General features: G+C 43.4%; 1 protein-coding gene across 4 annotated transcripts in view; it reads left to right on the top strand.

Moving 5' to 3' along the window:
* Positions 1-8734: 8734 nt before the first annotated feature.
* The window catches only part of LIFR (LIF receptor subunit alpha), a 122518-nt gene continuing 104312 nt past the window's right edge, over positions 8735-26940 (top strand). Inside the window, exon 1 of one of the 4 annotated variants that reach the window (XM_061616701.1) lies at positions 8735-9296. The gene's annotated coding sequence lies outside the window, so the exon portion shown is untranslated. Of the gene's footprint in view, positions 9297-9414; positions 9722-10470; positions 10531-22457; positions 22477-26940 lie in introns of those variants that run through there. The other 3 variants (XM_061616711.1, XM_061616720.1, XM_061616729.1) reach the window with 3 other exon arrangements.

Below are 26940 nucleotides of genomic sequence, written 5' to 3'. Positions count from 1 at the left end.
GTATCTTTAAAAATTGTGCAGAGGGAAGGGAGAATTCCACCTTGTGGTTTTTCCCATTACAGTGTTGCAAGAACACCTGCACTTGGCTGACTTTCTCTTCTCCTAAAGATACAGGATCCGTCTCAGGCCATGAACCTGGCAACCCTAGTTTATAGCTGGCTGCTCTAACTCTACCCTTTCAGGTTTGTAGCCAATCAGTGAAGTCAAGGTTGTGATTGACAAGGAAAAAGCTAGACCCCATTGCAAGGCCAGAAAACTGCTGTTTTTTCCTGCTTATCTGACAATCTCATGAGTAAGTATATAGCTTTCAGTCTTTTTCTCTCTCTTGTGTGCGAGAGTCAAACAATTTAAATTTTCCTGGCCTGTTGAAGAGGGCAGCGTTTTGAAAACCTTCCCAATATGAAGCTTTAATCCAGTACTTGCTTTTCTGGGAGTAAAGCTGCAATGCTAATCCCGCATACCAAGCATAAACCCCATTGAATTCAATAGGACTTTTGAGTAGACATGGTTAGGATTGTGCTGTAAATTAATGAGACTTTGAGTGAACATAGCAAAGAATTGTGTTTGTGTTGTAAATCTTTCTCTCCTCCAACCTATTTTTAAAGCAATTAGGCAGGGCTTACTTAGGTATCACTGCTTTTATTATGCAGGAAACTAATACTGATTTTATATTTTTTTAAAAAATGTTCTGCAATGGCCAACTGGTTTTGACAATAACCTATTCTATGGGATGTATGTATTTTTACATCTACAGTGTGTATGGAGTCTTCCCAACAACCCTGTGAGGCAGAGTTGGTGATTGTAAACCAAGGCAGCTCCCAACAAGAAATAAATCCCTTTAAAATCCAATGACCATAAAAATAAGTATAAACAGTTGCAAAACAGCTTAAGGTGCATGATTCTGAATTTTAGTTGGGTGAGTGATGTTCCTTATCACTTAAGGTTGCAGTTCTGTGCACGCTTCCCTGTTTGAGTAAGCCCCATTGAATACATTCAGACTTGCTTCTGAGTAAACAAATATGGGACTGCACTATAAATATCTTTACAGGTTGTGTAAATAACAAACATCTTTGACAGTCATGCTTATATGAATATTTCTTCATACTGTGTCCCATATCTGATTTCACACTATGGTTGTACTGATTTATGGAAGTATCCGATTTTACACTATGGTTGTACATTATTTCCTCTACATTTTAAGTGTGCCCTTCTTCCTTAGGGTGGTCATGGTTCCCCTCTGTTGTTTTCATCCTGAGGGGCTGATAGGCTGAGAGATGGTGAGTAGCCCATGGTCACCCAGTAAACTTTATAGCTCATTTCTATAGCTCATTAATTAAAATGATTTACAGGCAGGCAAAGTTCATGAAGCAGATCCATTCAATACATTTAAAGCACATCCAACTCGCATTTAAAGCACATGACATGATTCCCCTAAAGAATCCTGGGAAGTGTAGTTTCCCCCAAAGTTATAGTTTCTACCACCCTTAACAAACTACAGTTCCCATGAGGCTGTGGTGAGATTCATGTGCTTCAAATGTGTGTTGAATGTGCTTTAAATGAATGGTGTGGATCTGCTCTAGGTATTTATTTATTTCATTTGTATCCCGCTTTTCTTTTCATCATAGAAACCCAAGGCGGCTTATATATGGTTCCCAGGTGGTCTCCCATCCAGGCACTGACCAGACCTTCAGCAGGGTACTGGCCTCATGTGCCTTAAGACCATAGCCAGAGGTATAATGTGCATTCATTAGTGAATTGAAAAGAACAATTTTAAAAGATACTTTTTTAAAAGGAGAAGGGTTGTAGCTCAGTGGCAGGGCATATGCTTTACATACAAGGTCCAAAATTCAATGTCTGGAAAAGACTGTTGCCAACAGATAGGCTTGCTTTGTAAAAGTCATGTTCAGAGTAAACTCCACTGATTCGATTGAAAACAATGAGGCGGGTCCAGCTCCAGGACTGAGAGGGCCTTGGCACAGTGCCCTTTCTCTCCCTAGGACTTCCCTTCCAACAAGAACAAGTAGGAAATGGGGACCCAGGGCAAGCATCAGTGGTGACCCCTTAGGGTGCTGGGCCCCAAGCAACAGCCCAAGAGTGTGACATGTTGGCTCAGACCCTGAATGAAGACATACTTTCTGAGTACAGATTCATTGGGTCAGACTGTCAATCATCATTAAAAAAAGAAAAAAACAACTGCAATATTGAAAAAAATTTAAGAGCTCTGACCAGCTTGGGCATAAAGACTTTCCAGCAGATCAGGCCCTTCGTGCCTTGAAAATGCTAACAGGAAACAGAGAAGTGAGCATACGACAGGACTGTTCCTGAAGAATAGGTTTTCTATATCCTTCATTATCTCGCGGAAAGGAGGCACCAAACAAAAACTGTGGAAATGGGAAACAATTACGGACAGGAAAAGTCCCACACCGTGAAAGCATCCGCTTCCTCCTCCCCTCCCCTCTGTAAATAATGCTCACTATCTACAGGCCTTTAAAAGCCGAGTCAAAATGTCTCCAAGGAGTTCTTGCGGTGCAAAATATCCTGTGCTTTTTGCTTTCTCTTGAAATGAATGTATAACAAATCAGAGGTTACCTCTGACTTGCGAGGGCAGAGATAGGGAACCTGCAGCCCTCTAGGTGTTGTGGGGACTCCCGACTCCCATCAGCCTACGTGGCCAGTGATCAAGGGTGACAGGAGTTGTAGCCCAGCTGTATCCAGAGCTTGCCCACTCCTATAGTGGAGCAACAATCTTTAGCCCACAAGAAGTAGTAGTGATGGACACCAACATGGATGGCTTTAAAAGCGCTAAAAAAATTTATAGAAGAGAAGGCTATCAAGGGCTACTAGTCACATTGGCTATGTTCTACCTCCGCTGTCAAAGTCAGTATGCCTCTGAATGCCAGTTGCTGGGAATCACAGGTGGAGAGAGTGCTCTTGCGCTATGGCAGATTTCCCACAGGCACCTGATTGGCCAATGTGAGAAGAGGATGCTGGACTAGATGGGCCATTTTTGCCTGATCCCACAGACTCTTCTGTTATTCTCTCTGACCCAGGAGGATCCACTTTCAATCCAATCTTTGACCCCAAGTCTCTCTTTAGATGTCGTTATGGCTCTCTGTGGGACTGAGCCTAGGTGAGCTCCACCCCTCCCAGCTTTTGCTTCCATTTTTGATCAACCACATTTTTGTATTAATCGCAGCAGCCCTTAGCTGTCTGATGATGGGCAGTGGGGTAGGGTGTACTTTTTTTCTGCTCTCCAATCCCAGGCAGCTGGAGCAGAGTGTGCTTTCTAGCTGCAAGTGGATAGCAAACTCCTTGCAGCTGCTCCTCATCTGGCAGATGGATATGTCCAGGCTGTTCTTCCCCTGGCCATGATGTTCTTCCTAGGAGGTAGGAGATGCAACCTCACACCCCTCATCTTTGGCAGAGCCCAGAAGTTGCTTTCCTTTGGCTCTCAGGACTGGTACAGCCCTGCTCTCATCCTTAGTATCATTGTCTGAGACATGTGCTCTCTCTCTTTCTTTCACACACACACATTATCAGGGCTGGCACCAGGGATGACTGGACCTGTGAGCACCTGCCTGCCCTGAACCCGCAGCGCCCACCTACACGTCTCACCTACCTCCGTGAATGCCATGCACAGTGCGCATGCATACCTACCATCAACCGAGATGGCAGCAGGGATGTCAGCCCCTTAGGGAGGCCCCTACTGTCATCTTAGTTGATGGTAGACAAGCATGGACAGCGCACACAACATTCACAGCGACGGAAGAGGTAGGTGGGGCATGTATGTGGGCTTATTGTATGAGGGGGTGCCTGGGAGCCCCTCTCCTTGATCTGCAGCAGGGTCGGCAGCCACCACTGCTGCAGATTGCGGAACAGGAGCACTACTCTTCCATCCTAAGGAGGGGCCCTTTAGGGGCCCCTCTGGGCCACAGAGACCCTTGCCCAGGGCCCAACCTGGCCACCCTCTAGCACCGGCCCTGCACACTATGCTAAAAAACCCCAAAACCATCAAACTGTACACTAGATTACTGTATTCTGCAGCACAAACAGTACAGTGTGTCTTTTTTCTTTCTTATTTTGACTCTTTTAATGTAGACAGTACATTATCTTGGCAGGAACCTTGACAGTTGTGTGTTCTGAGCAGTAGCTTGATTGCACACTGTCTGGGCATTAAATAAATGTTCAGGAACAGTCTCAGTCTCTAGGACCATTATCAATGCTGTGTATCAAATAAGTGTCTAATAGCCAGAACATGTTTTCCCATTGTTCTAGGGCTTTGCACCAGCCAAAACCTTTCATTATCTCAAACGTAAGATAAGGCGCTGAAGCTTTTCAAGACACCTAAAGATGAAATTTAACACATGTGTTTGCATTCACTGCGACAAGATGTGGTCTTTTATGATGGGATGATAAGACAGGATGCAAAGGGGAGAATAAAGGGAGAGATTCTCTGTTGCAGATCAGGAGCATCAGGATGAGAGACATAAGCAGAACCCTTTCATCTGCGCCGTCTCCTTCGGCATCAGAAGCCCTTTAACACCATTATCACAGTCATGTGTGTTACAAGCCAGGCTTCTGTTCTATAACAGAACTGGCCCTTCACAATATCAGCTGGCAAATCTTTTTACCTTTAGCAAACACAGTCACGCAGTCCAATGGTTTCCTCTATCACAAAGGTATTTATTTTATTTTCTGCGTTTGCACCTCACCTTTCCTCCAAGATGTTCAAAGCAGCATACGTGGTCTTCCTCTCCCACATTTTATCCTCACAACAACCCTGTGAGGTAGGTTAGGCTGAGTGATAGCGACTGGCCTATTGTCACTCAGTGAGCTTCACGGCTGAGTGGGGAGTCGATTTAATTTTGTCCATATATGCAAGTTTAAAAATGAAAAGAAACATAAGGGCTGCAACTATGCAAATAATTTTTAATCAGTTAATCATAAGGGTTTTAATTGATTAGTCTGTTGATTAAAATTGTGTGACTCTGCATCTGGACAAAATTTTATTTCTCAGTTTTCTTTGTTTTTAACTGATGCACATGTATCATTGCAGGCTTTAAGATAGGACTTGCCATATGCAGTTTTTATAAGCATTTGTATTAAAAATGTAATTTATTGTTTTTAAAAAGTCTGCTGCCTGATTAACTAGGGTATTTTAATATCAATGGTAGCCTATAATGTCTGCTTGAAAGTAAGCCCCATTGCATTCAGCAAAACCTAACCCAGATAAATTTGTACAGGACTGCATCCTAAAAAGGTTTAAATGATTAATCAAACTGACTGAACATTTCAGTCCTAAGAAAAAAACCAAGCATTTAAATAGCATATTTCAAGTATTCACAGTAGGAAGATGCCTGAGGGATCCTCCCAAACAACCTATTTATTGAGCATTCATCCTGATTTGCTTGCACAAAGCTTACATGGAGGTTAGATTATATCCAATCTTTACTGACCATTCGTTCTGATTCCTTTAAGGGGCTGTTATATGAGCAGTCATCCTGATTTGCCTAAGGTTGCTTACACGTCTTCACATTAGTCATTCGTTCATTCCACACTTTTCATTGCATTCCCCGTTGCTTTTCAAACAGCAAAATGCCTGGGTTTGCTGTGATAGCAGGATATAGCACTTCACTTCATTGCTAAAATGTAAATTTCTGGTATGTGAGCGAATCACTCCCAGAAAATACTGACAATCTGAAGGCACCCTTAGAGGCAGATCCATCAAGCACTGGCAATGGCTATCCAGGGTTTCTCAGTCAGGGATCTTTCCCAGTCTTACCTGGAGATGCCAGGGACTGAACTTGGGATCTTCTGCCTGCAGAGCATGTGTTCTCCCCGCTAAGCCCAAAACCACAGGAAGCTGTCATACACCAAGAGACTGTTGTCCATCTAGATCAGTATTACACCACACTGACTGGCAGTGGCTCTCCAGGAGTTTTTCCTTAGCTTACCTTTACAGATTACAGCAAAGCCTTTGATTGTGTAGATCGTGGAAAAATGATGGAATGTTTTAAAAGAAATGGGGGTGCCACAGCATCTGATTGTCCTGATGAGCAACCTATACTCTGGACAAGAGGCTACTGTAAGGACAGAATATGGAGAAACCGATCGGTTCCCAATTGGAAAGGGTATGAGACAGGGGTGTATTTTATCACCCTATTTGTTTAATCTATATGCAGAACATAGCATAGGGAAAGCAGGATTGGACCAAGATGAAGGAGTGAAAATTCAATAATTTAAGATATGCAGACGATACCATACTAGCAGAAACCAGTAATGATTTGAAACGAATGCAGATGAAAGTTAAAGAGGAAAGCACAAAAGCAGGACTACAGTTGAACGTCAAGAAGTCTAAAGTAATGACAACAGACAATTAGTTGTTGTTATGTACCTTCAAGTCGATTACAACTTATGGAGACCCTATGACTCAGTGACCTCCAACAGCATCTGTCATACAGATGATTTATGTAACTAAAGTTGACAATGAGGGCATTGAACTTGTCAAAGATTATCAATACTTTGGCACAGTCTTTAACCAAAATGGAGACAAGAAATTAGAAGAAGATTAGAACTGGGGAGGGCAGCTATGAGAGAACTAGAAAAGGTCCTCAAATGCAAAGATGTATCACTGAACACTAAAGTCAGGATCATTCAGACCACGGTATTCCCGATCTCTATGTATGGATGTGAAAGTTGGACAGTGAAAAAACCAGATAAGGGAAAAATCATATCATTTGAACAGTGGTGTTGGAGGAGAGCTTTGCGGATACTATGGACTGCGAAAAAGACAAATTGGGTATTAGAATAAATTAAACCAGAACTATCATTAAAAGCTACAATGATGAAACTGAGGTTATCATACTTTGGACACATCATGAGAAGACAGGATTCACTAAAAAAGACAATAATGCTGGGAAAAACAGAAGGGAGTAGAAAAAGAGGAAGGCCAAACAAGAGATGGATTGATTTATTTTATTTATTATTTTTATTTATTTGTTTCATTTTTAAACCGCCCATAGCAAGTGGCGATTCCATAAAGGCAGCCACAGACCTGAACTTACAAGATCTGAACAGGGTGGTTCATGACAGATGCTATTGGAGGTCGCTGCTTTATAGGGTCGCCATAAGTCATAATCGACTTGAAGGCACATAACAACAAACCTCGAGACCCTGGAACCTTTGGCATGCAAAGCATGTGCTCAACTGATGAGCTATAACTCTTCCCATACTTCATGTACCTTATCCCAGCAAACTTTACAACAATCTTGTAAGGTAGGTCATCATTATTATCCCCATATTGCAGCTGGGAAGCTGAGAGAAGAATCACTTGCATCAAATGTGCCTAATGATTTTTTGGTTAATCCCTTTGAAATAAAGAGCTCCCAATTTATGCTCTTTAGCCACTCTGCAACACCAGCTCTCCAACGGTGCAGTTCTACACACACTTATCTAGGAGTAAGTCCTAGGAGTAAGATTTCAGCATAGAGCAAGAAGATCCTTTCAGTTCCAAGGAGCTGTCTTGTGATTATGTTCTTTTTTCTGTGCATCACAGTAAATATAGAAATTTGCACACATGCATAAGAAGCATTGTCAGTGCAGAAGAACACCCCCCACCCAGCAGTACTAAAATGCCATAAAATAGTGAGATAACAGGCCAAAAGTGTTAGGGGCAGCCAGAGAGCGGAGGCCAATCTCTATGGATGCATGCATGCATGCTTGCAAGCCCCATTAAATTCAGCAGAGCCTAGTGCTGCAATCCTATATACACCATTAAACTTAATTGCACAGGACTGCACTATAAAGTTGTAATGAAGCTTTAAGTACATGTAAAAGCATGTGGTGTAGAGAGGCAGTGTGGTGTAGCGGTTAGAGTGTTGGACTACATCCTGGGAGACCAGGGTTTGAATCCCCACACAGCCATGAAGCTCACTGGGTGACCTTGGGCCAGTAACTGCCTCTCGGCCTCAGAGGAAGGCAATGAATACCACCTCTGAATACCACTCACCATGAAAACCCTATTCATAGGGTTGCCATATGTCAGGATTGACTTGAAGAAGGTCCATTTCCATTTTTTTCAAAAGCATTTACCCACACTCGTCACTTTTATTTTAGTCTGTAAACTCCTTGCGGGCAGAGACCTAATTTGTCTATGTAACTCCAAAAGGCGCCACCCAAACATTGAAGGTACTGTGTGAAAAATGCTTCAAGTGCAGTGGAAGGCATTTTGTGCTTTTTACATGTCTGCTTAGCACATGTGCACTGTGATTACAAGTGTGCTATTTTACTTCGGAGCAAGGCCCACAGAATTCGAGGGGGCTTTCTCCCATGCAAATGTGGATTGGAGAGAAGCTTTTATTGCCTCTAGTGCCTAGATAGCCAGACACGTGGGCAATCCGGAGGAAGAAAGATAATCAGATGTGATGTGAAATACGGGGCGACCTTGGGCCAGCCACTGCCTCTCAGCCCCACCTCACAGGGTTGTTGTGAGGATAAAATACAAGGGGGAAGAAACGTGTACACCACCTTGAGCTCCTTGGAACAAAGGCGGGCTATAAATGCAATAATAAAATAAAACAGGCCTTTGGAGGAATGAAGCCGTGGTGCAGCTGAGTGGTAATTTTAGCCTTTGGACTTCAAAGCCTTTGGAGAGGCCACTTCACAACGTGGCAAGCTCTCTCTGTGTGGGGGCTCCTCCTCGTTCTGCTGAGCGAGGCCCTGGACTTGTGCCCCAAAGTCTTGTCCTGCCGGCCCCACTGGACTGAAGCCGCTGCCAGGGGCCGCCGTGCGACATTTAGTAGCCTGAAGCCAGCCACACAGAAGGTGCTTGTTGCTCGCCCGTCTCCAGCTCCTCCTCCCGCCGCTGGAGCCAGAAGCCGAACCTTTTCCAATAGGCTGCTGCTGCCGCTGCTATTCTTAACTGAGCCTTTCCCTCGCCGCCTGGCAGGCCTCTGATCCTCTCATTCGGACCGATCCGTAGTTGCCAGGGACGGAGCTCGCCTCGATCTCTCGAACAACCTTCCGGGGCCTCGGATCAGGCTCGGTTAGGGGGCCGCACGAGGCCTGGGGTCCGGGGCTCAAGCGCACAGCGCACAGCGCGTCTCCGATCCTCACGCAGCCACCCCGTTTGGAGGCGCCGGTCTGCTCGCTCTCCCCGGCTTCCTGTTGGCGCTGCGCAGTCCCGGCTCCAGGAGCGGAGCGGAGGTTGGGCTGGGCCGGGCCGCCCAGCCCGCCTGGCACCCGGCGCGTTATGGAGAAGCGTGCCGGCAGGGTGAAGGAGAAGCGGCGTTAGAAAGGTGAGGGGCACCGGGGTGAGGAGGACTGTTGGGGGGTGGTTCAGTGGGGGGCGGCAGGCCTGGAAAGCGTGAGGATGGGCAGGGCGATCCGGGCTCCTCCTGCGCTGGGACATCTCTTGGTCCTAAACCTGCTTACTCAGGAGTAAGGGCCACTGATTTCCTGTGGGACTTACTTCCAGTTAAGGACAGCTCGATCCGAAATTACTCGGCAGTGAGTGCCATTGATCCGGATTCCGATTCCAGGGAAAGCCTGGGTGAGAGAAGAGGACCGCTTGGCAACCCGGCTTGACACTCCCCCTCTCATCGCTTGCCTTACGCCCCCTTTCCCGGAACATTTTGGGACTCTGTTCCCAACGTCCCTGCGGCTCGCTCACCGCGGAGCCCTTTTTCCCTGCTCTTTCCTAACAACGCCTCACTCTCAAACTGTGAGTATTTTGCTAGAAGAGAAAGTGATTTCCCCCCCCCTCCCGCTAAATGCCCAGCTGCCAGGTCAGCGGTTCTGGCGGGGAGCACAGCGAGACGACCCGTTCTAAGGTCTGCTCTCCTCAACGTCGAGAGGCTTGCAAGAAATCACACCATGAAATGAATTCTTAGCTGCCGCAGCTGGAGAAGTGATTTTTCTCTGGGGGTGGACGGCGGATCTGCCCATCGCTTCGGCGGCTGCCTTATCATTGCGGTTGATTTCTTCATATGATGGCCACAGAGCACGCTTTATTGCTTCCGAGGTTTACGTTTTTATTTGTCCAAAACAGCGCTTAGGATCGGGGAGGGGAGATCAGCAATTCAAATTGCAAGTATATTGGTTTCGGTTCCGATTGAACGTTTTCAGTGTAATGAAAGTGAAGGCAGAGGGAGATGGTGTATTTGCTCTCACCCCCCCCAATCGTTTTTTAACTTGTGGCGCTCTGGCTTGTTCCCCCCCCCTTTTGTTCCCAAATTAAGTCTTTGGGAATACTGGAGTTTTTGAGTTGCCATAGTTGTGGATTGCAACTGGTCTGTGATGCGTTGGAGAGAGTGAGAGGGCAGAGAGTGACTCAGAGCTGTTTCTTTTCCTCTGTGTTTTCTTCTTCTTTTCTCTCTTGAGAGATCATCTGGAGGTGGTATTGGCAGAACATCAAGTGAAAGTAATCTAGGGTCATTGCCAGTGTGGCATGTGGCTCAGACAGAGTTGCTTGAAAGCAGGTTCTGGCTATTTCAGTGAACGGTTTGTTTCATCATGTAGACATGAACTCAGGTAAGAGAGGAAGGCAGTGTTAAGGCTTGTCCTCCAGTTTCTTGAAAGTTTTCTTCTCCTACAGAACAGGCATAGTTTTTTTCTTTCTGTCTGTGATGGGAGAGAATTTTGGTTCAGTTTGCCTTTAAAAGTGAGCCAACCTAATTTACACTTTTCAGAATAATACTGAGAAGTGAAACACAGCTATCCTTTGAAGTTTGCCCTTTGAACTTCGTGCAGTTCTCTAGCCAACTTGTGTGGATAAAAATGCATATATTGGTGAAAATCAATTACAAAAGTGCATTATTTTTGGCGAAATTGCTTTGCAAAATGTGTCTTAAGCAAAACTGCATACAAATTTGTATGTAGGAGTGCACACTGATGAGAAAATGGGGAGAACTGAACAGACAGTTGGAAAAAGGAGAAACAGGAATTGACAGATTCGCCCATCTGTACCCCCAGGACACTAGAACTTGGGTGGGTGCAGGCTTGATCGTACCTTATCATTGTGGGATGGCTTGAGGGTGTTGGTGTGTGTTTCCTTTTTAGCAAATTCTTCTCCAGTGCTCAGTGGCCTCCACAGCGAGGACTTCATGCACTTTTCAGGAAGCATGGGCCTCCTGCAAAGGCTAACATGTTAAAACCCCATGGGATGAGTTATTTCACCGCAATATCTTCTCTTGGGTTTTAATTGAAGTGTGGGAAGTTGGGGAGGCTGGCTACCGAGCACCTGAGGTCTTTAAAAGTAAAAAGATTTATCTTTAAAAGAGCAACAAAGAGCTGTCAGTTGCATGGTATGTAGCCTCCTCAAACTGCCACACTTACAGAGAAGCCCAGCCAAGAACTTCATGTGCTTTTATTGTATTTATTTATTTATTTATACTCTGCCTTTCTTTTCATGATAGAAACCTAAGGCGGCTTTACATACGGTACTGAGGCGGTCTCCCATCCAGGCACTGACCACAACTGACCCTGCTTAGCTTCAGCAGGGAGCTGGCCTTACGTGCCTTCAGACCATAAAAGAAGCAATAACAATCCAATTGGAAATCATACGGGATCTTGCACAGCGTACCACAATTGCTACAACAGGCAGAAAAGTCATTAAGTGGTCCGCTGAGATCCTCAGCGACTTTCAGTTGCAAAAGTTGTTTTCACAACTTTTGCTTGTGATGTCTTTGCAGGGGGGAAAGTTTGGGAACCACTGGTCTAATATAATTAATTGATGGAGAATGGTTAAAATAAATAAATAAATTTTGACACAATACTAGGCAGCATTAAAACTTGATGAGAATTCTGGGATCCCATCCTCATGACTTGGAAATAAGTTCTAGTAACTTGGAAATATGCCTTACTGAACAGTTCTTAATTTTAAGGAGACATGTGCAGGATTGGGCTGTAAAAAGCACGTTGAGTCCATCGGGCACATGTAAATAATGTTCATGAGGGGAGAAATGAATGTATAGTGTCACCAGTATAACACTTCCATTTGTTTGATTTATGCTTTCCTTTCCGTGGATACCCAGAGCAATTTGCAAAACTTTAAAATTGCAATCGGACCGATTTTAAAACAAGAACATTAAATGACACACAATATAAAAAAGAGTAGTATAGAAGCAGTCAAAGGAATTATCATTGCATTACAGCAATGCACGGAGGTAAAAAGGTTTGCTTGGTGCTGAAATTATATTAAGGACGGCAACCAGGTTAGCCTCCCTGAGGAATGCAGTTAGGATGCCATAATCAAGCATGCCCTTTCCCCTGTAGTCACATCTTAGATGATGTGGCACCTGAAGGAAGGACTCTGTTGAAGTAGTTAGTGTATGGTACTAAGAGAACAACTGTCCTTCAGGTATCCGGGTTCTAAGCTATGAAGAGCAGTCAAACCAGAACTTTGGATTGAGTCTGCAAGCCTAACGAAGCTAGTACAGTTGGCAACGCCCAGTCCGAATTAACAGCCTTGCAGATGTATTTTGGATTAAATGCAGTTTCCAGAACACCTTTGAAGGCAGCCCCAAGTGTAATGAATCGCAGTAGTCTAATTTGGATCACTGAGGCCAGCCTATCCCTGCCTGGGTAGGCTTCCGGTTGGTGGTATTATTATCATTATCATTTATTATAGCAGCCTAAGCTGGTGTGCCAGTGTTACCTGATAGGAAACAATCTATCCTATGGAGGTAATCTGCATCTCCAGTGACAAAGGTGGGTCAATGAGCATCTCCAGATTCTGAATGTTTTTCTCCAAGAAAAGTGTAACCTCAACACCACTAACCTGAGGGAGATGAACTACCCAGCAACAGGATCTCCATCTTGTCTCGACTGAGCTTTAATTTATTGGCGCTCATCTGTTGTAAGAACACACTTCTGAATGCACACAATATAATAAAGTTGCTGAGTCTTAGCATGTTTTGGTCTCTGCCGGAAGAGTATGTATGCTATATTGAACTCCTTGGCGGAAAGTCAGGATATGTATGTTATAAGCAAATATGAAACCAAATTGAGGTTTGCATGTGGGAAGATGCCATTAGCTTTCTGTTGAAAGTGGAAATTAACTAGGCTTGTCTTGTGGTCATTTCGAAAGCCGTGTGGTCTTGGTATGGGGAGGTTTGTTTTTTGCTTTCTGAAGACACCTTATGTTGAAATGTTTGTAAATGTGTTTTGTTTGGGAATGAAATTCAGAAGGGCTACTCAAAACTTATTTGTTATGACATCTTGCTTAAATAACGTAGCTAGGTTTGTGGCTCAAAATTCTAGTGGTAGGTGTGATCAAGTGAGGTGTTCTTAAATTCTGGAAACTTTATTCTCCCCCCAAAATCCACTTGAAGCTTGTACCATGTATACGTATGTGTTTATAATGCAACATAGAAGGTGGAAGGGAACAGTTTTTAAATTGTATGCACTTTTGGCCAGTGACGATATTAGATTCAGATTTAAGATGAAGGAAATGCAAAGACAGAGATTTGTCTTATGAAAATGGCCTCATTTGTTTATATAGCTTCAAAATAAATTGTTGTCGCAATTGGATTTGTTGTCACCCTCTGGTTAGCACTTCATTTTCTTAGGCTGAATTCCTGTACACGCTAATCTGGAAGCAAGTCCCATTGAACTTGATGTGGCTTACTTCTGAGTAGACATATTCAGCATGGCACTGTTAGCAGGCAACTTTGAAAAAAACATGGAGGACTGCTGACCAGCAACTAAGGTGGCTTTCCGACCATGTTTTTTCCCCTTTTGGCACCTTTTGCCAGAAGGTAGATGGGAACCTCCCTTGGGCTGTGATCTGGTACATGCAGACTTTGGAGTAAGACCCATTGAACTCAGTGGATTTTTCTTCTGAGTACACGTGCCCAGGTTTGTGCCCTTGGGGATCCAGACTTGGCCCTGGGGGCTCTATTTACTGATCCCATCTTTATGCCACAGTGTTAGCAAATGTTAAGTTAGATCTCTCATTAAATACAAAAGCAGTATTTTGCATATTTGTGTAAGAGGCCCAGTTTAGTCAGCTATGATTATTATTTGAAATAACTAATTCTTAAAACCTGTGTACTATTTTAATGTTCCACTGCAACAAGTGCAGAATTAATAAAATGCATTTTGGGACATTGTTTTCACCAATATATTCACTTTGAACACAGTTTCCCCTAACAAAAGTGTTTTTGTAAGCATTGCCTGGTTGGAGAACTACATTGCAAAATTTGGATAACTACGGATTTTGAAGGATGGCTGTGTTTTGGTTTCTGAATGTGCGACTCTGATAGACTTGGCTTTAAATGTGAACTTGATTGAATTTCGCCCCCATCCCTACTCTAGACAGGTTGATAGGGGGTTCCTGAGAAACCCCAGCCGCAGATTATTGTGAGAAGAGATGGGGAACCTGTGGCCCTCCAAATGTTGTTGGACTCCAGCTCCCATCAGCACCAACCTGCATGGCCAATGGTCGGGGTGATGGGGGGGGGTTAGAGCTTGAGAAGTGAAAGCCAGCACCTTGAATTGTGCCCAAAATGAAATGATGACTTGGGCCATATGCACACCATACATTTATTCTACTATTATTCCACTTTAAACAGTCATGGTTTTCCCCCAAAGAATCCTGGGAAGTGTAGTTTGTGAAGGGTGCTGAGAAATGTTAGGAGATCCCTATTCCTCTCACAGAGCCACAATTCCCAGACTTCTCTGGGAAGAGGGACTGACAAATCTGGAAATTATAGCTCTGAGAGGAGAATAGGGGTCTCCTAACAACTCTCAGCACCCTTTACAAACTACACTTCCCGGGATTCTTAAGGGAAGCCATGACTGATAAAAATGGAATAATAATGGGATAAATGTATGGTGTGAATGTGGTTTGCTTCTTGTTCCCGTCTAGCCCTGTGTTGGTTCTGGGATGCTGTATGGCTGGAGCCCAAAAAGGAGAGAAAATAGTATTATAAAATGGTGTAACTGTACAGTGACAAGGAATATTTGTATGCAAACAAGTGAAACATGATTCTGGCTGTGTATCAGTTTGGATGCTTGCTTTGTGCTTGTATTAATGCATGGTGCTCTAAATATAGTGATGAATTTGCCTTGGAGCTAAACACAGCTCCCTTTTGGGGGGGAAGTTGCTGTGGTATTCTATAGAGGATAGAATGTTGGGTTTGAGGGACATGAGAATTTTTCTGTGCTGTGAACCTCTTTGGATGACTGTCAGTGACAGAGGAGACTCCATTTATATTGATTACCACAAGTAAAAAAAAATCCTGACTAAAGTAAAATCCATGTGTTTTTTGTCCTTGGTCATGTAAATAATCACCTAGAGCTGAAAGCCTGATATTGTTTGTTACCTTGCAAAGCAGAAACTAATTTCTGAAATCAAATGTCTCTTGCAACTGTGTTAAAGACTAAAAAGAAAAGCTATATCATGTATTCTATTAATTTTCATAGAAATTACGTTGAACACTACCACCACCCCGGCTTTCTTGAGACATTCTAATTGTCTGAGGAGGTTGGTGGAATCGCATGCAGAGGGCTGGATTGTGGCCATATGTCTTAAGTTGCCACACTGAAACACATGCTGTGTCTTGATTGCATCTGAATATAAAGAGAAACACCGTCCGCATCTGCACTATACATTTAAAAGAGTATCTTACCACTGTAAACAGTCCTGGCTTCCCTCCAAATAATCTTGGGAACTGTAGTTTGTTAAGAGTGCTGACAGTTGTTAGGAAACTCTTCTCCTCACAGAGCTACCCTGAGTGGTTTACTAATCAATCCCTCTTCCTTGGAAATGCTGGGAATTGTACCTCTGTGAGGGGAAAAGGTGTCTCCTCACAATTCTCATTGCCCTTAACAAGCTTTAATACCAGGATTAAGAACATAAGAAGAGCCTGGTGGATCAGGCCAGTGACCCGTCTAGTTCAGTATTCTGTCCTCACAGTGTCTAGCCGGTTACCCGTGGGAAACCTGCACTCAGGACCCGAGTGCAAACAGCACTCTCCCCTCCTGCAGTTTCCAGCAACTGGCTTTTGGAACCATAAGTAGGGCCCCATTCATATGGTGGGTTACGTTTCAGACTCCCGCTGAAAAGCGGAACTCATTGAATAGACTGGTGCGCGACGCCCAAAAACCGCTGTAAAAGCGGAACAAGCTCCGTTTGAGTGGGGCTTTAGTCTAATTGCGTCTAATTGAGACCACTGCATTAGCAAAGCGATGTAAAGTGAAGCGCTGTAAAGTGGGGCCCTACTGTAGTGCCTTTGCCTATGGAGGCATAGCACAGCCATCATGGCTAGTGGCCATGGATAGCCTTTTTTTCCCCTTTGGGGGAAGCCAGGACTGTTTAAAGTGGTGTAATACTGCTTCGCAACCACAAACTGGGTTGACTTGTGTTCATTTTGTAATGAGACTAATTCTATTTTAGTGCTTTTTCTGAATAAAGTTTCATCTTTTTCCTTAACTTTTTAAAGATGTGACTGAAAACACTGGTGAAAATATTCAATAAAGTAGAAATGCTGTGTTTGGGAGCATATTTTTTCCTAAAGTTTGTAGACTGAATATTTCTGCAACTTTGCCTTAATTAGGGTTGCCAGGTTCAGTGCCTGAGACTGATTCTGTATATTTAGGAGAAGAGAAAATCAGCCAAGTGCAGGTGTTCTTGCAACACTGTAATGGGAAAAACCACAAGGTGGAATTCTCCCTTTCCCCTGCACAACTTTTAAAGATACAGAAGACCTCTTGGTTGCCAGGCCCGGTCTCCAAGAGGTCTTCTGTATCTTTAAAAGTTGTGCAGGGGGAAGGGAGAATTCCACCTTGTGGTTTTTCCCATTACAGTGTAGCAAGAACACCTGCACTTGGCTGACTTTCTCTTCTAAAGATACAGGATCTGTCTCAGGCCATGAACCTGGCAACCCTAGCCTTAATACACTTTCTCCAGCCATTTTTAACTCTCCAGCTGCAAAGTGTGCAGACCTTTGTGAACCGAAGCCAACGAATGATGCTTCCTTTAGCAAAGTCTGCTACAGTAAAGGTGTTAATGGGATTTATATTCAATGTTTGCAGCCCAAGGAGATCAACACCATACATTTAAAGCACATCCAACTCACATTTAAAGCATCTGACGTCCCCCCAAGAATCCTGGGAACTGTGGCTTCCCCCTCACAGAGCTACTAATTCCCAGTACCCTTAACAAATTATACTTCCTATGTTTCTTTGGAGGAAGCCATGTGCTTTGAATGTGTATTGGGATGTGCTTTAAATGTATGGTGGATACCTAATTAGATTATTGGTCCATCTAGCATGGTATCATCTGCAATAGCTCTTCTGGGTCTCAAGCAGGCCCTTCTCACTCTATCTGGAGATTGTACCTGGAATCTTCTGCGTGCAAAACATACTCTCAGCCACTGTGCTATGGCCTTTCTCTGGTATAAGTCTTAAAAGAAGAATATTTATTATGTGAACTAGGTGGCATCCAGCGTGCCAGGGCAAAATCACTTTGCTTTCCCATTGTTTTTAAAGCAAGACTTGGCTAGGCTTTTCCTGTGTGTAACTTTGGTATTTTCAGTCAAAATGGGTATGGCATTTTCAGACACATTCCGGCCATCTGGCTTATCAGATTTGGCAGGTCTAAGGGCCCCCATTGTCAAGGTAATTTTTAAAAAGTGCACAGATGCAGCCTAACTGCTATCTAATCCACAGGTCACCAATGCAGTAACTATAGGTACACATGCCTTTAGAGGCCTTCACTGGTACCCACACTCTTCCTCCCCCCACGACTGAAATTAGGCTTGAAAGAAGCCTTCTACTGTAGCCAATGCCTGATTGTGGTGTGTGCTTGGTTGCAGGGTATGTAACAGTGCCAACAATAGTTTCTCTGATTTGCAAATGTGCCAGTGGGCCAAAAAAGGTTGGTGATCCCCTTATCTAAACCAGGGGCTTGCAAACTGCGGTCCATGGACCACTAGCGGACTGCGAGCTTCAGTCAGGTGGTTGGCAGCATGTCCACATTAAATATTCATATATTTTAAATGATATTTTATTGCTTTCTTATTTCTTGTATACTGCATTTTATTGTATTACCGTCTGAATTCCATGGAATTCAAATTGTAATACACTAAAATACAGTAACAGAAATGCAATTAAGAATCGCGCAGTAGGTGAGTGCATTACACTACTACAGGCAGAAAAACCGTGAAGTGGTCTGTCAAGACCCTCCACAGTTTTCAAGTGGTCCATGGGCAGAAGAGTTTGGGATCCACTGATTTAAACTAAAACAAAACTCTTGTGTTCTGTCAATCTCACTGATCTCTTCTCTTCCCCCCATGACCCTTCTGTGAACTGTACATAGCAGTCTAGCCTAGTTCTACAAGGCAAACACAGAGCAGTAAGAGTGAATGTGTTTCATTTTCATTTGTTCAAAGTGTCGTTTTTATTTACTGTATGATGGAGGATAATTTTGTTTAGTTTGTTTTTAAAAGCAAATAATAAATGCCACACTACAAGCAATTCGTCTGACTGGATTGTACGTTGCCGTTTTCCTGTTGCATCAGATGAATGATTCGGCTGCTGCGCTAGAATAGTTTGCTCTTTTTGTTCAGAAATGTATGACCTCTCCCCCATTTTGAGTTAATACTAATTCACAAAAGGGAGAAAGGCCATAAACTAATATAAAATGTAACCCTACAACAAACGAAGAGTTCAGAGGAAACAATCAAAGCCAAACATTTCCAGGGAAATTACAAAAATAGAGGAACACTCCAGCATTTATTAAAGGTTAAATGCCTGCTTAAAAAGGAAAGGCTTAACTCCTTGCTTAAACAAACGAAGCACTTGAATGGGGCAAATATCAAATGGAAGGAATTAAAGCTGGGGTGATAATGAGAGATAAAATTGGACCAAGAATATCGCCCTATTTAGGGATTTGTGGGAGGACAGGTGAAAAGAGAACATTCCAGAGATTGGAGGGGGGCAGGAGAGATTTTGGAGGATTTCAGAAGTTTTTAGAGAAGGTGGGTGAAGGGAGGTGTCTTCTGTCCCAATACTCTGCCTGCCTGCCATGCTAGTGTATGTGTGTGTATATTTGGCTTGTCAGTTTTTTTTTTTATGAGGTGGCCTTGGAGGAAGTTGCTTTAAAAAAAAAAAAAAAGCCTTGTGGTGAATCAGAGCCACCACAGAGCTCTCAGCTTCCTCCTTACAGTGCTTTCCAGGTCTAGAATGGCCTTGGGATCTGGGCTCAAAAATGTAGCAAGGAGAAAGTGAGAACATTGTGGCTTGGAAGTGCTGCAAGGCTTTTAACGTTTGTAAAAAACCCAAACCACTGCCATTGTGCTCTTTGTCTAAAAAACTGAGATAAGCCAGCTTCCAACTTTCTCTGAAATTTCTCTTTTCCCTCCCCCACCCCGTTTCCTATTTTGATGGGGGGAAATGGTCCTGCAAAAAGAAGAAGGGGGGGATTTTCAGGATGGCTGTAGAAGGAATTCCATAAACACATGTCTTTGCTGGAAAAAATATGGTAGTTGCAAGACAGCCTTACATCAGATGGAGGTGGCATCCACAACCTCATGGCCATGATCAGGGGAAAGGTGCTGTTGTCCCTTTGCTTGCTGCAACAAACCTGCATGGCTACAGTTGACGTTAATCCTTAGTGTTTAAGTTGCAGCTCCGTTAGAGAGCCAGTGTGGTGTAGTGGTTAGAGTGTTGGACTATGACGTGGGAGACCAGGGTTCGAATTCCCTCCCAGCCATGAAGCTCACTGGGTGACCTTGGGCCAGTCACTGCCTCTCAGCCTCAGAGGAAGGTCGCCATAAGTCGGAATGACTTGAAGGCAGTCCATTTCCATTTCTTAAGTGTTTAAAGCTCTTCACATATGTTACCTCAGCAATCCTTGCAACAACCCTGTAAGAGAGGTCAATCATATTACCTCCATACTGCAGAGGGGTGCTGAGAGAGAGGGAGGTTTGTCTAAGCCAAGATAGTGTGTTCATGAAAGATGAGAGATTTGAGTCTGTTTCACCTCCAGGTTTTGGGGACGTCCTGCCTTTCTCCTTGCTGTTGTCACTTGTTTTTGCTCATCTGCACCCTTCAAAGAGCTAGGTGATGCTCGGGTTGACAGTGGTCCATCTACTGAGGCATAGAGCATGACAGTGCTGACCCTTGCAAGGCCAGCCCTGATTTGAATGGAGGACATCCTCCATTGTTGCCAACCCTCATAGCCGTGTGCTCCACTATGTCTCTATTGAAAGGGTTTATTTAAAATGTGATGGTCCTTGATGGTTCAGTATTTTGGATATGAATTATTAATATGTATATATAATTTTAAGACAGCTTTTAACACTTGATGTGCAATACAGCTTGTCATGGATAGCAAGGTTGTTCTTGCTGAATTGGTTGCTTTAAATCACTCTGCACAGTTTGGCACCACATAGTGAGTTGGTATAGCACAGTGGGAGCGGGGGAGAGCCTGGCTGGGAGTCCAGAGTCTGAGAGTTCAAATCCCCGCCCGTGTCTCCTGGGTGTCAAGGGCCAGCTAAAGATCACCCCCACAGTGAGTGGCTCAGGCGTTACGTGCCCTGCCACCTGGGCAGCCGTGGGCAAGCTGCATAGTCCCAAGGAGCCCAGATGTCCCCCCCAGCTGGCAGTTGCAGACAAGGAAGGGTCTGGCTTGTGCAGCTGTGGCAAGCTGAGCAGGCCCTGTCCCGCTGGGGAGGACTAACCTCAGAGGGAGGCAATGGTAAACCCCCTCTGAATATCGCTTACCATGAAATACCTATTCATAGGGTCACCATAAGTCCGGATCGACGTGAAGGCAGACCATTTCCATTTTAAATATTAGACAGGCACCATCTGCTGGGGTTTTTTTTGGCATCTACTGAAGACCTTCCTCTTCCAACGAGCCTTTTAAGTAGAGATCTTTCCCAGTCTGCATCTGTATGGGAATGGTTTTTAAGATGCTTTATTGTTCCATCACTTGCTGTTTGCTGCCCTGGACTCCTTTGGGAGGAAGGATGGGATATAAGTTTAATAAATAGTTCAGTGCAGCTTTACTATAGTTCATCTGGGATGGCTAACCTGTGGCCCTTCAGGTGAACTACAAGTCCTGTCTGCTCCATCCAGTCTAGCCAGTGGTCAGCAACATCTGGAGGGCCAAAGGTTCTCCATCCTTGTGCTGTAGTGCACCATTTGTACTGTGCCCTGGTGGCCTTACAAGTTGAATGTGGTTTTCCCCCTGATCCTATTTGCCAGTTCTGGAGGCAGTAAGAACCCAGCGAGGGGCAGTGTATGAGGTCAGTGAAAGTTGAGGACCTTTTTTTTGGAAGTTGCTAACACTGTGTAGTATCAGGTCATAAAGATTAAGTGGTTCAGAGTTAACCCAGGGCACTGGCCATCAAAGGTGAGCTGTGGATGACTGCTTATTCTGTCGTTGCCTCTTGTAATGAGATTGTGTAACAAAAAGGCAACTTCTCCTTTTTCTGCCCCTTTGGGAGAACCTATTGGTACTCAAAAACTCTCCACATTATTGACTAGGAGAGCACAAGGTATGCCCAAAGCATCTCCCTCTCATCCATAGGGGATGCTTCTCCCCTTCCCCCTTTGTGAGACAAGAAAAAACAAGAGGAGATTGGTGGCATTTGCACCTCTTGTCCCACTTCATTAGTCTGTTGACAAATGCTAATGGTCAGGGATTTCAAGTACAGCTGGCTTCCCCCCGATTCATGGATCCCCTTCCTGCCTGGCCAGCCCCCACACCCTGAGATGAAAGAATATGTTTTTTCATTGTTCTTGGTCTCTTACTTGAATCCTTTCTGCAACTTGCCTGGGATGATCCGTTCTGCTTTGCCCATCTGCTGAAGATAATTTTGTAAGGTCTGCCTTGGATATGTTTTCTCTCTTAAAACAGCTCACTGTTTTCTTCCATTCTCTTATGCCGATTTCAATGTTGTTGTTTTTAATTGAACTCTAGAGTTGATTAAATATTTGCTTTTCTTGTCACAGGAACTGATTTTCTTGCAATTGCCTAGTCAGCTGTTCCGTGCTCTGTGCCAGGCAGCTTTCTAGATGTTACTGACTCCAACTTTCACCACCCCTGACCATTGACCATGCTAGCTAGGTCTGATCCTGGGAGTTGGGAGTCCCAAAAACATCTAGAGGGACACGGGTCCTCCACCCCTGCTCTACACTTTCATGGGGAGAAAATGGGAATTGCTGATTTGTGCTCTTTGTCTGGCGGTAATCAAGGTGAAACTCTAGAAGAGCATGCCTCCCACACAGAACGCTGTAGATCTCACAAGTCTGACCTAGGCAAACTGGTAAATAACCCCAAATTATGAGAAATGGTAAATAACCCAATCTGTGACTTGCAGCCTGTCTTACATCACAGGACCTGGGTATATGCGTTGCCTTTTCATTTCACCTGCCATTGAGGGGATGTTGGAGGAGCATGTCAACCTTATCCTTATCATTTTAAGAGACTTTCAGCGCAATCCTGGTCATGTCTACTCAGAAGTAAGTCCCACATATTCCATAGAAGGTGAGTTTAGGATTGCACTCTCTCTTTCTCTCAGTCTCTCTCCCCAAATCACTGAAATCCAGTTCAGAACGAGGCATGCCTATTTGCTTGATAACTATCCATTTGACTCTGTTTAGCACAGAGTGTGAGCTGCCTTAATGGTTTCAGAGTCAGGACTGTTTTTGACAGTGTGTGTGGGCCTTCTTAATTTCCGTGATACTGCTTTACATGGAGTTGTACATTCACTGATGTTGCCTTCTGGAGAGCAGAAGCTTGAGAACTGCTCATTGCTGGATTAAAAAGAACTTTTATTTTTGAGGGGGAGCTCAGTTTAATAGGCGGTGGCTTTTAAAATAAGCTTGAACTGCCTTCCAGGAAGGAAACTCAGAATTATTTTTAGAGTTAGTATAAAAGCCAAAAATGGATTTATGCATATATAAAAAAATATATGCAATTAAATGTTCCGAGTATGGTCTCAGTAATTGTGGTGAAAGGAGGTTTAGCCAGCCTCTGAGGTTTGCAGACAACTCTAGCTGCAAAACAGAAGGAGTAGGATATAATGAGTACCTTTAGTCTTTGAAAGCCTGGGAATATTTTCCTTTGGCATCCAGCGCTTTGGCATTTTTGCTGCCTAGAATTCTTAGGTAAGAAGGAGTCCAGGGTTGCCATACTGATGTGGCTCTGCGGATACTGAAAGCAAGGCTGTTCCCATGAAGGATGTTGCTTTGTCTTCTTCTGTGGCAAAGCTTACAACTGTGCTGATGCATGACGGGAAATGGGCACATTTTATTAATCTTTCTGAACCGTACAATGTATTTTGTAAAGTGTCTGTCTTAACAGATACAGTACCCTAACTTTAGGATACTGCTATTTTTTTCACCACTGGGTTTCTGACTTGAAATAAGGTACACAATTAGTCATTTGATGCTGATTCATGGGATTTTTTTTTAGCAATATATGTACTCCTTTGGTGACATGTAGTGAATTTATACCAAATGCAGGTGACTCTATTCAGATCTGTTTTGCCATTAGGGGTTCTTTTTTTTATGTCTTACCTAAAAGTAAGCTGCTGTGAGTTCAATGGGAGCTGCTTCTAGGCAAGTGCTCAAAGTACTGCAGCTTTTAAACTTGTTTTTGTGCTCAACCGGAAAATTTTACATGGTATCTAAAATGTTATTACATGGTATCAATCAACTACAGATTTGAGTTATGTCAGATAAGTGGGGACTGTATCTACTGTTACAGCTTGCTTAATGTTTACTGTTTTTCTCGGCCTTTGGGCTGATGATGATTTTCGTCAAGCATGAGACTGGCATTTCCTCCCAGAATTTTAACTTTTGAATAATAAGTAACAGAGTAATATCTTTGCTAGGGCTCATTAAAAGGTCAGAAAAGGTAAGCAAACTTTGAAAAGCTTGCTTGCTTTTATTTTATCATTAACAAAAGGCATTCTTCTTCTGTTACTTTTGAAACTTTTCTGATAGACCAGCATGCTATTTGTAATCTTTGTCAGCTTTTTTGGTCTAACTTGTGTGCAGAGACAGGGAGGTTTGGGTATTGAATAATTCCACCTTAAGAAAGGTATGCAGAAGCAGAGAGAGGAGTGAGGACCTATATATATGAAGTTTCCTCTTGCATGTGCACCAGGAACTTTGGTCAATTGTGATTTCCTGGTTTTTGTATTGCTGCTCATGTGAATGGAGGAGCACATGTGCAGTTTGTGAACATTGTGGGTTACTATGCCAGGAATGGATTGTGTGAATGCAGCCAGTGCTCTTCTATAACAAAACAAAAGTGAGTTCCCAGTTGATTGTTCTACCAACTCTGAGATGCAGACTGCACCAGCTGCCTCTGCAATGACCTGGAGATGTAGTCTGAGAAAACAGTTGGTGTGCAGGCACACCTTTAGAATATATTTCAGACTAAAAATGATTCAAATAAATGGTGGGATGCTCTGGAACAAGTATTTCTGTAAGTGATATGATTATGAGGGAACCTGCATCCTATGGCTGGAGAGATTCCATTAGAAGGGCTGTTCCTTTTTACTAGAGCATTGTTATCCTTTTTATCACTGTATTAGCTGTAGGGTTGCCAGGCTCAGGGCCTGAGACTGATCCTGTATCTTTAGGAGAAGAGAAAGTCAGCCAAGTGCAGGTGTTCTTGCAACACTGTAATGGGAAAAATCACAAGGTGGAATTCTCCCTCCCCCCTGCACAACTTTTAAAGCTACAGAAGACCTCTTGGTTGGCAGAGCTATACCCAACTTAGTCATAGTCAGAGTAGGCCAATGGACAAGTAATCTAGGTGAGCTGCTGGCCTGATCCAGCAGCTCTTCTTCTGTTGTTATATTCAGTGGGTCTACTTGAGTTTGGCTTAATAGTATATAGAACCTGGTTGTTTGTTCCAGAGCTTGTCCAGACCTCATTTGTTAACCTTTCTTCTTTTACAGATATATATTGTTGCTTTTTACTTTTTGCAAAGTGTCCACATGAAATTCAACATCAAAGAAGAAAATAATTGCAGACTTTCATTTTATGGAAACTAACTGATTAATCCTGTTAGACTTGATGTGTCCCAAGGTCGTATTCATGTTACATCAGCTAGTCAGCAAAGAAGCCTGTGCCAAAACATTTCAGGGATTAAAGTTTTAAGTGTCTGCTTAGCTAATACGTACCTGAGATGTTAAGATATTGCCACCTAGTGCTACAGTGTAAAAGCTTAGCAAATAGAAATCCTCTAGCCGACAAAATGTTTTGTCATTAAATTGAATTTTTGGGCATGTGTTTTTAACCATGTCAAAGTCTGCAGGTCTTTTTGTAGATGAGGGGAGTTATATAACACTTGCAGATCAGTGGTGCTGACTTGGAATCACCCCTATATGATTTGGTACAAATATACCTTACTCCAGGGACTCCCAAACTGTGGCCCATGAGCTTTGCTCAGATAGTATGCAGCATGTCTGTGTTAAATATTCCTATTGATTTTTAATTGTATTTGTATTGCTTCTTTTATTTCTTCTTTTATTTGATTGTATTGTATTACAATTTAATTTCTATGGAATGCAAATTGTAATACAATTAAATACAATATAAGAAATAAAAGAAGCAACACAAATACAATTCAAAAACATACAGCGTCTAGCACAGTGCATTACAATTGTTCCAGCAGACGGAAAAATCATTAAGTGGTTCTCCAAGACTATCAGCACTATTCAAGTGATCCATGGGGAAAAAAGGTTGGGAGCCACTGCCTTAATATCTGTAGGGTGAAGCTCTGGGGGAAAAAACCACCCCAGCTGTATAACTTAGTATACAATTTATAACTTGTAATAGTATAGTGTATAATTTGTAGTAGTAATAGGGGACTTCAGTTATCCCAATATCTGTTGGGAGACAAATTTTACCAAACATGGCCTCCAAGAAATTTCTGACTTGTTTGGAGATAACTTTCTCCTACAGAAAGTGGAGGAAGCAACCAGAGGATCAGCTATCCTGGACTTGATTCTAAGCAATAGAGATGATCTGGTGGATGAAGTGGCAGTTACGGGAACTCTGGGGGAAAGTGACCACACCATACTTGAATTCTTGATGTTAACAGAAGCAAAAGCTGAGAGTAGCCATATGCGCGCACTGGACTTCAGGAAAGCTGATTTTAATAAACTCAGAACAATTGTTAGGCAAGCCACCCTAACTAGAAAAGGAGTCCAAGATGGGTGGGGATTTCTAAAAAATGAAATTCTAAAAGTGCAATGGCAAGCAATTCCAATAAGGAAAAAAGGGGGAAAACAGCCGAAGAAGCCAATGTGGCTTCACAAAAAGCTTAGAGATGACCTGAAAACAAAAAAGGACACATACAGGAAGTGGAAAGAAGGCTAGGTCACAAAGGAAGAGTACAGGCAGGTATCACGGAATTGCAGGGATGGTGTCAGGAAGGCTAAAGCTGAGAATAAGCTGAGGTTAGCAAGGGATGCCAAAAGCAACAAAAATGCTTTCTTCAGATACATCCATAGTAAAAGACAGAGAAAAGAAAAGGTGGCACAGCTACTCAGTGAGGATGGCAAAATGACAACAGATGACAAAGAAAAGGCAGAAGTGCTCAATTCCTACTTTGGCTCAGTCTTCTCCCAAAAAAAGGATCTATGACACTCCCGGGAAACATGAAGTAGAAAAGGCAGGATTGGAGCTTGAGATTGACTGGTGAAGTGCTGGATGACTGGAGGAGAGCTAATGTTGTCCCTATCTTCAAAAAGGGCAAAAAGGAGGAATCGGGGAACTACAAACCAGTCAGCCTAACATCAATCCCTGGAAAAACTCTGGAGCACATTATAAAGCAGTCATTCTGTAAGCACCTTGAAAACAACACAGTGATTACTAGGAGCCAACATAGATTTATGAAGAACAAGTCCTGCCAAATTAATCTTATCTCATTTTTTGATCAGGTAACCTCCCTTGTAGGAATGC

This window comes from Rhineura floridana, chromosome 1 (assembly GCF_030035675.1).
Source record: "Rhineura floridana isolate rRhiFlo1 chromosome 1, rRhiFlo1.hap2, whole genome shotgun sequence".
In the NCBI taxonomy this organism is placed as follows: Eukaryota; Metazoa; Chordata; class Lepidosauria; order Squamata; family Rhineuridae; genus Rhineura; species Rhineura floridana.
Note: the sequence above shows the minus strand (reverse complement) of the source record. Positions and strands in the feature narration are given on the sequence as shown.